At 39.9% G+C, this 15087-nt stretch overlaps 1 long non-coding RNA gene across 1 annotated transcript in view; it reads left to right on the forward strand.

Moving 5' to 3' along the window:
- Positions 1-269: 269 nt before the first annotated feature.
- LOC134484715 (uncharacterized) overlaps positions 270-15087 on the forward strand; it is a 168760-nt gene continuing 153942 nt past the window's right edge. The window contains exon 1 of the long non-coding RNA XR_010062406.1: positions 270-474. This is a non-coding gene — a long non-coding RNA (uncharacterized LOC134484715). The remainder of the gene's footprint in view (positions 475-15087) is intronic.

The following is a 15087-nucleotide window of genomic DNA, read 5'->3' on the forward strand; positions in this document are numbered from 1 at the left end:
CCTTTGTCCCACATTCTCTTCCAGGTACCCTCAGAACCCTCACTTACACAGCATTTGTAATCCCTTCTCAAAATCTACCAACAACATATCAGTTGTCAGTAAACTAGTTTGCCACTAGCATTCACTTCTGTATTTGATATGCTCTAGCTGTCTCTCTTAGGAAGGAGCTATATCCGGTACCTGGCAGAATGCACTTCATAGCTTCATCACTCATATCTAGTTTTGAATATATATATTCAAATATATATATTTGGTGTCTCCTACAGCAATGAGGTTAGGTAGAATTTTAGCATGGATTGTGCGCAACTAGCTAAAGAATGTAGAATTCACAAATGACAATGGCAAATAATCTCACTCCTGTTCTTAGGAACCTATTGAGGTTGATGTTTAACTGGACCTCAAGCCATTCCTCTCACTGCCCATCCTCCTAAGTATGATGTATGGCCTGAAGAAATAATCATGGTGGGAACACAGGTAGGTAGATATGAGAGAACTGATAATTAATTGGAAACAGAACCACATTCTATAGTCTATGTTGTCCTTTGTTTTATTGATATCTGCTATTTTTTGGATAAAATAAGCATTTAGGAGTTTATCATTCGAAGTAGGTAGACAATATTTACATTGTTATATTCATTCTATTGCTAGACCCACATTGTTGCCAAAATCAATGAAAAAAAATGGAATTGGAAAACAGATTATTTGATAACACATTCTGGAATATATATATATATATATACATATATATATATATATATATATATATATATTCCAGAATACACACACACACACACACATACACACATGTATATATATATATATATTCCAGAATATATATATATATATATATATATAGGTATATAATATATATATATATATATATATATATATATAAATTCCCCAATCAAGGAATGTTCAAATAGAAAATGAAATACAATATACACTCAATTAAAGGTCTGTAGGGTAAATACAGGTTTTTGGGAAACAAAGAAAACCTAGGAAACTGAACTGTATATCACAGGAATGGACCTGGTAATAGAATTATGATCCAGAAGAATCTCCTCCATCCTATGTTCCTAGATGTTTTCTACTCATGCCAAGCCCCTGAATAACTTTCTCCATTCAGACCATGTAAACACTAATACAGGAAAGAGAAGTATCTAGACTTGGAGAGATGAAGTTTGTAGTACGTACAGGTTTCCACTGTGTCATAGGAGACACACCTGCAAATCACATTCTTGAATCTATTCAATGTACCTCTCCAATATTCCTTCAGTTCATATAGGGTTTACTAATTGGCTGCTAATTCAGTGTAAAGGGCCATTTAGGAGGGATGACAAAGAGGATGAAGAAATCAGAGGTGTGGAAAAGAAAGCTGGCCTTCTGTCTTGGTATAAAAAAAGGAAGATATGCATGGATTATGGGAAATCTCAGTCCTTGGTAGGAGTTGAGTATATTCACTTGAGACACAGACATGACCTTAGCCCTCCACATACGGGATTCAGGTGCTGGAGCCTCTCAGAAGCATCCTGACTTCCCTGCTTCTAATGGTTCCTGGAAGTCAGAGAGTTTATATCATTAATATCTTTATCCAAAAGGCCAGGTGTTGTGAAGGACACTGTTCTTTTCCTTAGAACTCATCGTTTTTATTCTTTCTGCCCAGAAGAAAATGGTCCTAAGGAAGAAGTAAAAAAAACATGTATTCTTTCCTCAGCTCAGAGGAAATTACTCAATTATTTGGATACTTATAGAGCAGTATGTTCTGATACTGGTATTTGAGAGAGAGAATTGCTCCAAATTTGGACTTCATCACCTCAGACTTTCCACTAGTATTATTCTGACTATAATTCCCTGATAGGGACCATTTGGATTACTGAGCCAATAGGTCTGATTAGCTGCTAATTTTCTTTTCTTTTCTTTCTTTAATTTTTTTTATTTTTTTAGCAAATTTTATAGCATTTTTAAATGGGTATTTCTATATTTACATTTCAAATGTTATTTTCTTTCCCAGTTTCTTGTCCATAAGATTCCTAACTGGTCTTCTTACCCTTCTTCTATAACGCCTTTACTGAGCCTTGACATTCCCTTGAACTAGCAATAAAAACTAGGGAGAACCAAGGGCTTATCCTATCACTGATGCCCAAAATCACCATACTCTGCCACATATACAGTTGGAGCCATAAGTCTGTCTATAAACCGTCTTTGAATATTGGTTTAGTACCAGAAAGCTCAGGTTAGTTGAACTTGTTGTTCTTATTTGGTTGAAAGTCCATTCAGTTCTTGAAATCCTTTCTCAACATCTACAAACAAGGGGTCTGTTTTCAGTTATCTGGTTTGCCACTAGCAATCACTTCTGTATTTGACATGCTCTGGCTGTCTCTCTAATGAAAGATCTATAACTGTTTATTGGCAGAATGCACATTTTAGCTTCATCAATCTTATCTAGTTTTGGTGCCTGATTTTATATATATATATAAAATGGCTCCTACAACTATGAATTTTAGTGGAATATTTACATGGATTCTGTGCAATTAGGTCAAGAATATAGGATCCACAAATGACAATGCCAAATAGATTCCTTCCTGTTCTTATGAACCTGCTGAAGTTGAGGTTTCACTGGACCTAAAGCAATACATTTTGCTGCACATCCCCCTGAAACTGACGTTTGGACTGAAAAACTCTCATGTCTTGCCCTGGGAATACAGGAAGATAGATATTAGAGAAAAGATATGTAATAGAACTATAGAACTGCATTCTATAGTCATTGTTGTCTTTGCTTAACTGATGTCTGTTAATCTTTGGATATTATAATGATTTGGGAGTTGATCATTTGAAGTAGTACACAATATTTCCACTGTTATATTCACGCTATAGCTGGGTCAAGTTTGTTTACCAAATTTATTGCAAAAAATGGAATTCGAAAAATGAAATTTTTGAGTACTCATACAGGAATATATAGAATGTCCCCTGTCAATGAATGTACAATCAAAAAATGTAACAAAATATCCAGTAAATTAAAGGTCTGTAGGGAAAATATTGGCACATGGGAAACTGAGAAAACCTAGGGATTTGAATTGTATTTCACAGGATTGGACGTGGGAATGAAATTAATCTCCAGAAGAATCTCCTTCACTCCTTGTTCCTAGATATTTTCTACCCATGCTAAGCCCTTGCCTAACTTTCTCCATTCAGAGCATGTGACCACTAATGAAGCAGAGAAATCTCTAGCTTTAGAGAGATGTAGCATGTGAAGTTTTACCCTGTGTCAAAGGGGACACTACTGGAAAGGGCACACTTGAAACTGGTCAATGTAAGGAAAGCTGTTTAGCAGGTAGGCCATGGCAGTTCTCAGTGACATCATCATTAGGCCCTCCATGAAAAATCCCTTGTATCCTGGAGAGCCCTAGCTTCTTCTGTGACGTAACAAGTGTTGCTTCATCAGCAATTGTCTCTCAGATATTCCTTCCATATATCTATGGTTTACTAATTGGCCTCTAATTCAGAGTAAAGAGCCATTTGGGAGGGTGAACAAACAGGATTAAGAGATCAGAGATGGGGAGAAGGAAGCTGGTCTTTTGTCTTGGTATAAAAGAAAAAGGAAACATGTGGTTCTTGGGAAAACACCCTGGGAAGATGGCTTTAGTTTTTTTGATCTCTGGTTTAACTGTGATCTTGGAGAAGTTGCTGAAAATTCTAAAGACTTTTGGGCAGATGGTAAAGTTTCTAGATACCCCTTTTTTATTTCATTGGTCCTGGGGATTGTACGGCTGATGGTAAATGTTTCCCAGGAAGACTGCTAAGCCAGATTGATTTTTGGATGCTTTAGAAGACATGGAATATTTCTGATATACTTGGGCTGATGGCACAAGGTCTAAAAGATATTTTTCGATGTGGACTTTCCCTCAGACCTTTGAAAATATAAAAAAAGCTTTTGTAATTTTGAAGTCTAATTTGCACAATGACAAATCACTTTGAGCATGGACAACACTTACTGGAGCCCTAGAGCAGTGTGAAGAAATTCCCTGAAACCCTGGGCAGACGGTGAACATGCATTTTGGTAGAAAAGTGAGTTTCTTGAGCACCTTGGGACAATACGGAATGTCCAGTATGCCCTTGTAAGGATTGGCAACTTTCCAAAATTCCTTCGTCATTTTTGGAAAATTCAAAGGGCCTATGGACAGATGGAGAATGTGTGGGACTCACCTGAGGAGTAGTTGTATCTTTTGGTGTCTCTTTGTTTCCAGAAGATGACACAATATCCCAATTCACAACTGTCTACCTCAGAGGAGAAAGTTCTCAAGACTCCATCCGAAGGATCAAATCTTAACCCTGTGTTTCTAGAGACTGGATGCTTATGGTCCACTATGGTAGAGGGAGAATGCAATCTATTTCTTCCCAGAGTGCACATGTGATATAAATCTACTTGGGTAGAGAGGGATAATTGTAAAGCATGCTGTTCAGCTGCAGTAGATCCTCAGACATCCTTCTCAGATGAGGAAGGTCTTAATGTATCATGTATATGTATAGAAATCCTGACTGTGACATCAGAATGGTGGTTAGGTATTAGAGCTACCTCTGAAGATGTGACTTCTTCTAGAGCATCATGGACATATGTGAAAGATCTGGGAGCCTCATGAGCAGATAAGGATGTTTCTACACATCGTTGTGTAATTGTGGAAGTTCCAAGAAAATTTTCTTCTGCGGGAGAAATGGAATCAGACTTTCATATAGAAGTGTCAGGTTCCCTAGCCTGCTTGATAGGCAAAACGGCTTCGAAGGCACCTTCAGGAGATAAGGTAAAATCCAGAGCCTTAGAAGTATTTTGCAGATGTTCTGGGTCTGCTTGTGGGTATAAAGAAGGACTGGATACCCTTTGGGAATATTTGGAAGAGTCTGTAGCGTCTTTTGTGTTTGTGGATGTTGGCTGAGCTTGAGGAGATTAAGAAGTTCGTATAGACACCTGTGAAGTTAGCAGAACTCATATCCATTCTTTTGCACAAATGCAATCCAAGCAATCCCTTTCCTCAGCTGTTGAGGATGGTACAGACACTGGTATTTCGTTATCATGTTCCCCCACTCCTGGTTCATATATGGTTGAATCCATAACCTTCTCTACAGATGGAATATGTCCTAGAACATCTTTTGTACATGTGTCACATCGGCAAGCCATTTCTACATATGTGGCTGTGGGTAGAACTCCTTTTGTAGATGTTTCTTCTCTCACAGTCTCTTTAAGAGATAGAGTACTACTCAGAGAATTCTGCTAAGTTTTGGGAAATGCTAGCATCTCTGCTGTATATGTGGAAAAATTTGGAGCCTCTCCTTACAGGACAGAATGACCTAGAGTCCCTTGAGGAGGTAGGGGATGTTGTATCTTCTCTGCACTTTGTATAAATATGGAGTCTGCATGGCTCATTGACTGTGTGTTGTGATAAACTTGGTTCTTTTGGGCCTGATGACAAGTCAGGAGGGACCTTTTCGGTGGTAGAGGATATTTGAATAATTCTCTGTTGTATAGTGACATTGTAAGTACTGGGGGAGATGGTGAGGGTGCTAGATCATATTTTTTATATGCTGAAGGCACAAGAGTTCCTTTGGTGGACTCAGAATTTTCTACCACATCTTGCTTTGGTATGGAACACTGAAGAGCCCCTTCTGAAATTGTCAATGGTCCTTGATCTAATGTTGTACATGCAGAAAGTTTTGTCTCTGCTTGGGCTGGTATGTGCGTTTTGAGTTTCACTTTGGGATTTGTGACTGCATTTTGTCACTCTGGACCATAAGTGATGATTTAATCTCATTTTTAATAGTGGAGGGCTTTTAAGTTCCTCTTGGTTTAATAGGGAAGTTCTGAAACCCCCTTTTTCAGCAGAATCAGGTTTAAAATTCGCTTTACCCTAAGCAGATTGCATTAGGCACTTTGATGTAGATTGGGGACATCTTTGACTGTCTTTCGGATTGGACATAGCTCTCTGCCCTGCTTTGGCAGCTATCAACGGTATTAAAGTCTCCGGTGGAGAGGGGGCATGTATTAATCCATTTGTGGAATATGAATAATCACTGAGATTACCTTTAAGAGAAGTAGTTTTGCAGCCCTCTTTTTCTGATGGGGCCTGTTGTACCTCCCCTTGACCAGAGGGTTCTTGTCCATCACACTTTGGAGGAGAATTGGAATGATTAGAGACCTACAGGATAGGGAATGAACATTTGAAACTCCTCTGGAATCTCTGTGTGACAGAGAGCTGATCACCCAGAAGAGTGGGCAATACTGGGACCTCAGGGAAGGAGAGACTGCCACTTCTGTCCACCTGTGCCGACATCCCTAGCCCAAGAGGAAACTGCACAGTGCCTCTGGATACATGAATATAGTAGGAGTCAAGGTACAGGAGCCCTGCAGTCCAAACTGCATCTTTATCTGGTTTAGTCCAAATGCATCCTACACCCAAATCTCATGGGATTGGAAGACTTAGAGCATCAGAGGGGTGGAAACCCCTGAAAACCACCTAGCTCCAACTGGGCCTCCTGTGCATAGGGACCTAGGAGCGGTAGGGGTAGGACATTTCTGCTTGTGGCTCTCATAAAGAGCTGAAAGTCAGCTGTGGAATGACTTCTGGCCTGAGACCAGTGGTAAATCCAACTTTTCTGCTCTAAGTGACCTGACTGGTGGACTCAGAACAAGCAAAGGCAGAACTCTTCTGGGACCAGGCACTTCCAGTTTCTAGCTTTCTCCTGAAACTCGTCATCCCGGCCCAGAGCTCCCTGCTCCTAGACGCTGTGGGAGAGAGAGCTGATTATCCAGTATTGTGCACAATACTGAGCCTACAAGGAAAAGAGGCTCCCATGTCTTCCCACTGTTACCCACATCTCTGGCCCCAGACAAAAGAGCATAGTGCTACTGGACCCAGGAATATAGAGGAGTAAAACTGTAGGAGCACCATGTCCCAGACTGTGCCTGGATCTGAAATGAACTGGATGAATAGCTCACTGCACACAAATCCAGAGGGTGGGGGAACTATACTTTCAGAGGAGCGGACACTCCTGGGAAACCAGAGGATACTATTCTATCCCCAAATTCCTGTCTCAAGAGGGAAACACCTTGTGCCTTCTGTGCCCCCACCCGCACAGAAGGACCTAGGAGAAGTATGTGAATTTCCTTCTGGTTCCTGCCCACAGGGAGAGCTGAAAGCCAGTGGACAGGAGAAACTACTCGGCTGAGAGCAGAATACTCTGTTCCCATAACTGGCTAAAAGAAATCAGGAAAACAGGTTTACAGCCGTCCTGACACACGAGCATACAGGACTGTCAAGCCACTGTCATAAAGAGCAAGACAAGCTAACTCTAGAGACAACCTGATGGCTAGAGGCAAGAACAGGAACTCAAACAACAGTAATCTAGACTACTTAGGCTCATTCAGAGCCCAAATCTCCCACAAAAGCAAACACTGGATATCCAAACACACCAGAGAAGCAAGATCTAGATTTAAGTTCACATTTTATCATAACCATGGGGGATGTTAAGAAGTTCATAAACAACTTCCGTAAGAAAATACAGGACAGTAAAAAAATACAGAAGTAAACAGGTAGAATCCCATAAAGAGGGAACAAAAAGGTACCTTAAGAACTACTGGGAAAACAACAAAACAGGAGAAGGAAATGAACAAAACCGTCCCGGAATTAAAAATGGAAATAGAAACAATAAAGAAACACAGAAGAAGACAACCCTGAAGATGGAAAACCTAGGACAGAGACCAGGAGTCACAGATGTTAGAATCACCAACAGTATAAAAGAGATAGCACACATAATCTAATGAGCAGAAGATTCCATAGAAAACATTGACACAACTGTCAAAGATAATGTAAAACCGAAAAAAACTCCTAGCCCAAAACATACAGGAAATCCAGGACACAATGAGAAGATAAAACCTAAAGATAACAGGATGGAAGAGAGTGAAGACTGCCAACATCAAGGGACAGTAATATCTTCAACAAAATTATAAAAGAAAACTTCCATAATCTAAAGGAAGAGATGTCCATAAACGTACACAAAGCCTACCGAACTCGAACTCCAAATAGACTGGAATGGAAAAGGAAATAATCCAATCACATAAAAGTCAAAACACCAAATTCACAAAAGAAATATAAATATTAAAAGCAGTAAAGGGAAAGGTTAAATAACATATAAAGGCAAAGCTGTCAGAATTCCACCAGAATTCTCACCAGAGACTATGAAACCCAGAAGATCTTGGACAGATGTCATACAAACACTAAGAGAACATAAAGGCCAGCCCAGGTTACTGTATCTAGCAAAACTCTCAATTAACATAGCTGGAGAAACCAAGATATTCCATGACAAAACCAAATTTACACAATATATTTTTACATATCGAGTAAGACAAAGGAAACTAACTGGCAAACCCCAATACAAGGAGTCAGGTAAAATCATAGATAAAGCAAGAAATTAATCTTTTCACAACAAAACAAAGAGAAGCACACAAACGTAAACTAACCTTCAATATGAAAATAAGAGAAAGTTACCATCACTAATCCTTAATATCTCTCAACTTCAATGGACACAATTTTCCACTAAAAATACACAGATTGACAAACTTGATATGTAATGAGGACCCAGCGTTTTGAACTACAGGAAACACACTTCAGAGACAAAGACAGACACTACCTTAGAGTAAAAGGCTGGATAAATACTTTCCAAGCAAATTGTCTGAAGAAGCAAGCTGGAGTAGCGATTCTAATATCATATAAAATCTACTTTCAACCAAAAGTCATTAAAAATCATAAGGAAGGACACTTCATATTCATCAAAGGAAAAATCCACCAAGATGAACTCTAAATCATAAATATCTATGCTCCAAATACAAAGGCACCTACATACATAAAAGAAACCTTACTAAAGCTCAAAGAACATATGGCACCGCAAATAATAATAGCAGGAGATTTCAACGCCCTACTCTCATCATTAGACCGATCAGGGAAACAGAAATTAAACAGAGACATAGACAGATTAACAGAAGTTATAAACCAAATGGACTTAACAGATATTTTAGAACATTCTATCATAAAACAAAAGGATATAACTTCTCACCACTTCATGGCACTTTCTCTAAAATTGATCATATAATCAATCAAAAACCAGGCCTAAAAGAATATGGAAAGATAATAATAATCCAATGAATCCTACCAGACTCCATGGGCTAAAACTGTTCTTCAATAACAATTAGGAAAGAACACCCACATATACATGGAAGTTGAACAATGCTCTACTCCATGATAACTTGGTCAAGGAAGAAATGAAGAAAGAAATTAAAGACTTCTTAGAATTTCATGAAAATTAAGGTACAATATACCCAAACTTTTGGGACTAATATAAGCTATACTAAAAGGAAAGCTCATATCTCTGAGTGCCTGCATATAGAAACAGGGGAGAGCATACAGCAGCAGCTTGACAGCACACCTAAAACTCTAGAACAAAAAGAAGCAAATATTCACAGGTGTAGTAGAAGGCAGGAAATAATCAAACTCAGAGCTGAAATCAACCAAGTAGAAAAAAAGGGGACTATACAAAGAATGAAGAGAACCAAATGCTGGTTCTTTGAGAAAATCAACAGGATACATTAACCCATAGCCAGACTAACCAGAGGGCACACAGAGTGTTTCCAAAATAACAAAATCATAAACGGAAAGGGAGAAATAACAGCAGAATCAGAGCAAATTATAAAATTTATCGGGGGTTGAGAATTTAGCTCAATGGTAGAGCACTTCTGTAGCAAGCACAAGGACCTGGGTTCGGTCCCCAGCTCTGAAAAAATAATTTAAAAAAAAGTTATCAGATTGTCCTACAAATGCCCATATTCAAGAAAACTTGAAAATATGGAGAAAAAGGACAATTTTCTCGACAAATTCCAGGTACCAAAGCTAAATCAGGAACAGAAAAACCGTTTAAACAACCAATAACTGTTAAGAAATACAAGCAATCATTAAAAGCCTCCCAACATAAAAGGAGTCCAAGATCAGATGGGTTTAGTTCAGAAATCTATCCAATATTCATAGAACATTTCATACCAATACTGTCCAAACTATACAACAAATTTGAAACAGGTGGAGCACTACCGAATTCCTTTTATGAAGCCACAATTACTCTTATACATAAACCACACAAAGACCCAACAAAAAAGAAAACTTCAGAGCAATTTCCGTTATGAATATTGGTGCAAAAATACTCGATAAAGTCTTGCAAACTGAGTCCAAGAACACATCAAAAAATCATCCATCATGATCATGTAGGTTTTATCCCAGGCATGCAGGGATGGTTTTGTATATAGAAACCATCAACATAATCCACTATATAATCACACTCAAAGATAAAAACCCAATGATCCTTTCATTACATGCTGAGAAAACATTTGAAAAAATTTAAAACTACTTCATGATAAAAGTCCTGGAAATTATAGGAACATAAGGACCGTTCCTAATCATATACAGCAAACCAGTAGCTAACATTAAATTAAATGGAGAGAAACATGAAGCAATCCCACTAAAATCAGGGACATGACAAGGCTGTCCACTCTCTCACAATTTATACAATGTAGTTCACGATGTCTTAGCCAGAGGAAGCAAACAACAAAAGGAGGTCAAAGGTATATAGACTGGCAAGGAAGAAGTAAAAATAGCACTGTTTGTAGATGATATGATAGTATACTTAGTGACCTCAAAAGTTTCACAAGATAATTCCTGAGCCTGATAAACAATTTTAGCAAAGTGGCTGGGTATAAAAGTAACTCTACACAAAAGCTAAACTAGCAGAGCAAGAAACTAGGCATATGACAACCTTCACAATAGCCTCAAATAATATAAATATCTCAAGGTGACTTTATCCAAGCAAGTAAAAGATATGAGCATATGAGCAGAACCACAAGTCTCTGCAGAAAGTGAAGGAGATTTCAGAAGATGGAAAGATCTCCCATGCTCATGAACTGGCAGGAATAATATAGTAAAAATGGCCATTATACCAAAAGCAACCTACAAATTAATTCCAATCCCCATCAAAATTCCAATCCAATTCTTCGTAGAGTTAGACAGTACAATTCATTATTTCATCTGGAATAACAAAAAACACAGAATAGCTAAAACTATCATCAACAGTAAAAGGACTTCCTTGGGAATCACTATCACTGAACTCTAGTATTACAGAGCAACAGTGATAAAAACTGTATGGCATTGAGACAGAGCCAGGCAAATCAACCAGTAGAATAGAATTGAAGACCCAGAACTTAACCCATACTCCCATGGTCACTTAATTTTTGAGAAAGAGCCAAAACCATCCAATGGAAAAAAAGATAGCATTTTCAGCAAGTGGTGCTGGTTCAACTGGAGGTCAGTATGTAGAAGAAGGCAAATTGGCCCACTCTTACTGCCCTGTAAAAAGCTAAAGTCCAACTGGATCAAGGACCTCCACTTCAAACCAGATAACCTCAAACTAACAGAAGAAAAAGTGGGGAAGCATCTGGAACACATGGGCACTTTAGAAAATTTCCTGAACAAAACACCAAAGGCTCATGTTCTAAGATCAAGAATCAACAAATGCCATCTCATAAAACCGCAAAGCTTCTGTAAGGCAGAGGACACTGTTCTTAGGACAAAATGGCAACCAACAGACAGAAAAAAGATCTTTACCAATCCTACAACAGATAGAAGGGTAATATCCAAAATATGCAAAGAAAACAAGAAGTTAGACTGCAGGAGACAAATAACCCTATTGAAAAATGGGGTTCAGAGCAAAACAAAGAATTCACAGCTGAAGAATATCGAATGTCAGTGAAACACCTAAAGAAATATTCAACATCTTTACACACAAGGGAAATGCAAATCAAAACAACACTGAGATTTCACCTCAAACCAGTTAGAATGGCTACGATCAAAAACTCAGGTGACAGAAGATGCTGGCGAGGATGTGGAGAAAGAGGAACACTCCTCCATTGTTGGTGGGATTGCAGACTGGTCCAACCATTCTGGAAATCAGTCTGGATGTTCCTCAGAAAATTGGACATTTAACTACCTAAGATACCAGCTATACCTCTCTCGGGCATATACCCAAAAGATGTACCTTCATATAACAAAGACACATGCTCCACTATTTTCATAGCAGCCTTATTTATAATAGCCAGAAGCTAAGAACCAAGATGCATTCAACAGAGAAATGGATACAGAAAATGTGGTACATCTACACAATGGAATATTACTCAGCTGTCAAAAACAATGTCTTTATGAAATTCATAGGCAAATGAATGGAACTGGAAATATCATCCTGAGTGAGGTAATCCAATCACAGAATCACATACATGGTATGCACTCATTGATAAGTGCTATTGGCTCAAATTCTCGAATTACCCTAGATGCACAGAACCAAAATGTGAATGCTTCACTCCTTCTTTAAAAGGGGATCAAGAATACCCTTGTCAGGGAATAGGGAAGCAAATTGTAGAACAGAGGCCGAAGGAACACCCACTCAGAGCCTGCCCCACATGGGGCCCATACATATACAGCCAGCAAACTAGGTAAAAAGGATGAATCAATGAAATGCAGGCTGATAGGAACCAATGTAGATCTCTCCTGAGAGACACAGCCAGAATACAGCAAATACTTAGGCAAATGTCAGCAGCAAACCACTGTACTGAGAATGCGACCCCTGCTAAAGGAATCAGAGCAAGGCCTGAAAGAGTTAATGGTCTTGAGACCCCATCTGAACAAAAATGCCAACCAAACCTAGGTTCAACCGACTAAGCCACTACCCAAGCCTATACATGAACTGACCTGAACTCCAAATTCACAGGTATCAATGAATGCCTATTAGGGGCACCAGTGGAAGGGGAAGTCTTTGGTTCTCCCAAGAATGAACCCCCAGTGAATGGCATTTTTGGGAGAAGGGCAGTAATGTGTGGGTGGATCGGGAGAGGAAAACCCCTATAGAAGGGGAGAGGGAGGGGCTAGGAAAATGTTAACGGGGAAACTTGGAAGGGGAATAACATTTGAAATGGAAATAAGAAATGCTCAATTTAATAAAGATGGAAGAAAAAAAGATACTCCCTCTGGAAGAGGAGAATGTATGATTTTCCTTTCAGGATCTGTGGGAGGAATTTTGGACACCTGGGCAAATGTGGAATAACCCTATAGAACATTGGAACCATTTGGTTATTTCCGGAAAGTCCTGGGTGGGTAGGAACATCTTGGGGAAAAATGGGAGATCCAAGTTCTCCATGTCTAGATAGGGAAGGATGTTGGGAACCTGGAATGTGTGGGGAAAGTACCTGTCCAAGTTTGTCAGTAGAAGAGTCAGCAGAAGGTGGCCCAGGCACAGTGTGATATTCTTTGAGTCTTTCACTGTTCTCTCCAGTATTGTGTTTTGTAGATGTTGCAGGCACTCTGGCTACCAACTCGTCCTAGTCCACATGTTCCTCAATCCCAGTAGACATAACCCGCTTTTCTTTTCTTTACTTTTTTTTTTTCATCTTCCCAAGAACCAAGAATGTGAACTTAGATGAGGCCACTCATTTTCGGGTAGCAGGATGTAAAGCAGATCTTCTGATATCCCTAGTCAGTGGGTTTCTCAGTGATCTGCTATCCTTGGTCAGTGTATTACTCATGCCCTCAGAAACCCTCAGAGTAAGTGGAACTGTCCATTTCTTCTTCTATGTCAGTTCCCTTCTGGAGTCCAGGTCCCTCTTATTGACTGAAGCCTTTATATGATCTTTGAGTTTCTGCAGGTTTTCTGTAACACGAGCATCAGGTTTTTTGAATCTCTGATCTTCATAGGGTTTTGGGTATCTGAACTTGTCCCGAGCCCTTCTAAGTAGTCCGGGAGGTGCAAAGTAGCTCGGGTCTCTGGTGCTCAATTGCTTCCCCCACTGGGGTAGGAAGTTATAATCCACTTGGGGGACACTGAAGGTCTTCCACGCTGTGGAGGCTGGGAACCCTTAAAATGCTTCCCCCATTGGAGTCCGGTGTTATAATCATCTTGGGGGACACTGAATGGGCTTCCAGGCTGTGGAGGCTGGGAATCCTTCAACTGATTCCACTGTTGCACTCAGGTGTTGTTGTCATCTTGGGGGACACTGAAGGGTCCAGGCCGTGGAGGCTGAGAAATCGTTGATGCATGGTCAGAGGGTGAAGTCCGGGATGAGGGTCGCTGGCCTCTCTCCTCACATCTGGTCGTTTAGTCTTTAAGGAAATTGAACAAGAAATGTCGAATGGGCTACTACCATGTGAAGGGGCAGTGAATGTACTTGCCAGTGGTGAGTCATGGTAAGCATCAGTTGAGCTGTATCCTTTGAGTATGTCTCTCTATCTTCCGAGAACTGTGGACAAGTCCGGAAGGCAAAGCAGGGAAATCTCGAGTGACCATTGATCTCAGGAAACATCCAAAGCTCGAGAGGAGCTGTCCTCGAGTTTGCACAGGGAAGTAGCGAGGTCTGCATGGGGCAGTAGCGAGTTCTGCAAGGGGCAGTCGCGAGGTCTGCACCAGGCAGTCAGGAGCTGCTTCACTTGTCATTTCTGCTTGTAGTTGCGGGGCGATCATCCAAGCTTTCTGAATGAGGAGGAACCCTGTCGAATCTCTTCCTTTGTGTCCAGAGTGCTATTCTGCTATTGTGCACACTGTCAGGGGCCAAGACAAGGGATTCGGGAAGGAGCAACATGAATGGAAAGGGCAAGGGGTGCTTAGGACACTGTGCGGTCAAGCGACACTTACAACACGGTAGATCCCTCTAACCAGAGGCCATCTGTGGTGCAGTGATGTGTCTTGGAGCCTCATAACCGAATGGGAAAGGTTGATCCAGACCCTTGATCCTCAGAGACTGCAGGGACTAGAAAATCACTGGTGGATATTTTTAGGGAATGAACATGTGATAGGATTTGTATAGAGCATTGAATGCATGGGATTGATATTAGAATTCCATTTGAGTTCCAGATATTACTGTGATGCTTCTGCCTTGATGTATCACTATTTTTTCTTGTCCCAAAGCTCTTAATATTCTTTCCGTGATGATATTTTTGAAATATTGAGTATGCTACACAATGG

Source organism: Rattus norvegicus (genome assembly GCF_036323735.1).
Source record: "Rattus norvegicus strain BN/NHsdMcwi chromosome Y unlocalized genomic scaffold, GRCr8 chrY_unlocalized_34, whole genome shotgun sequence".
Lineage (NCBI taxonomy): Eukaryota > Metazoa > Chordata > Mammalia > Rodentia > Muridae > Rattus > Rattus norvegicus.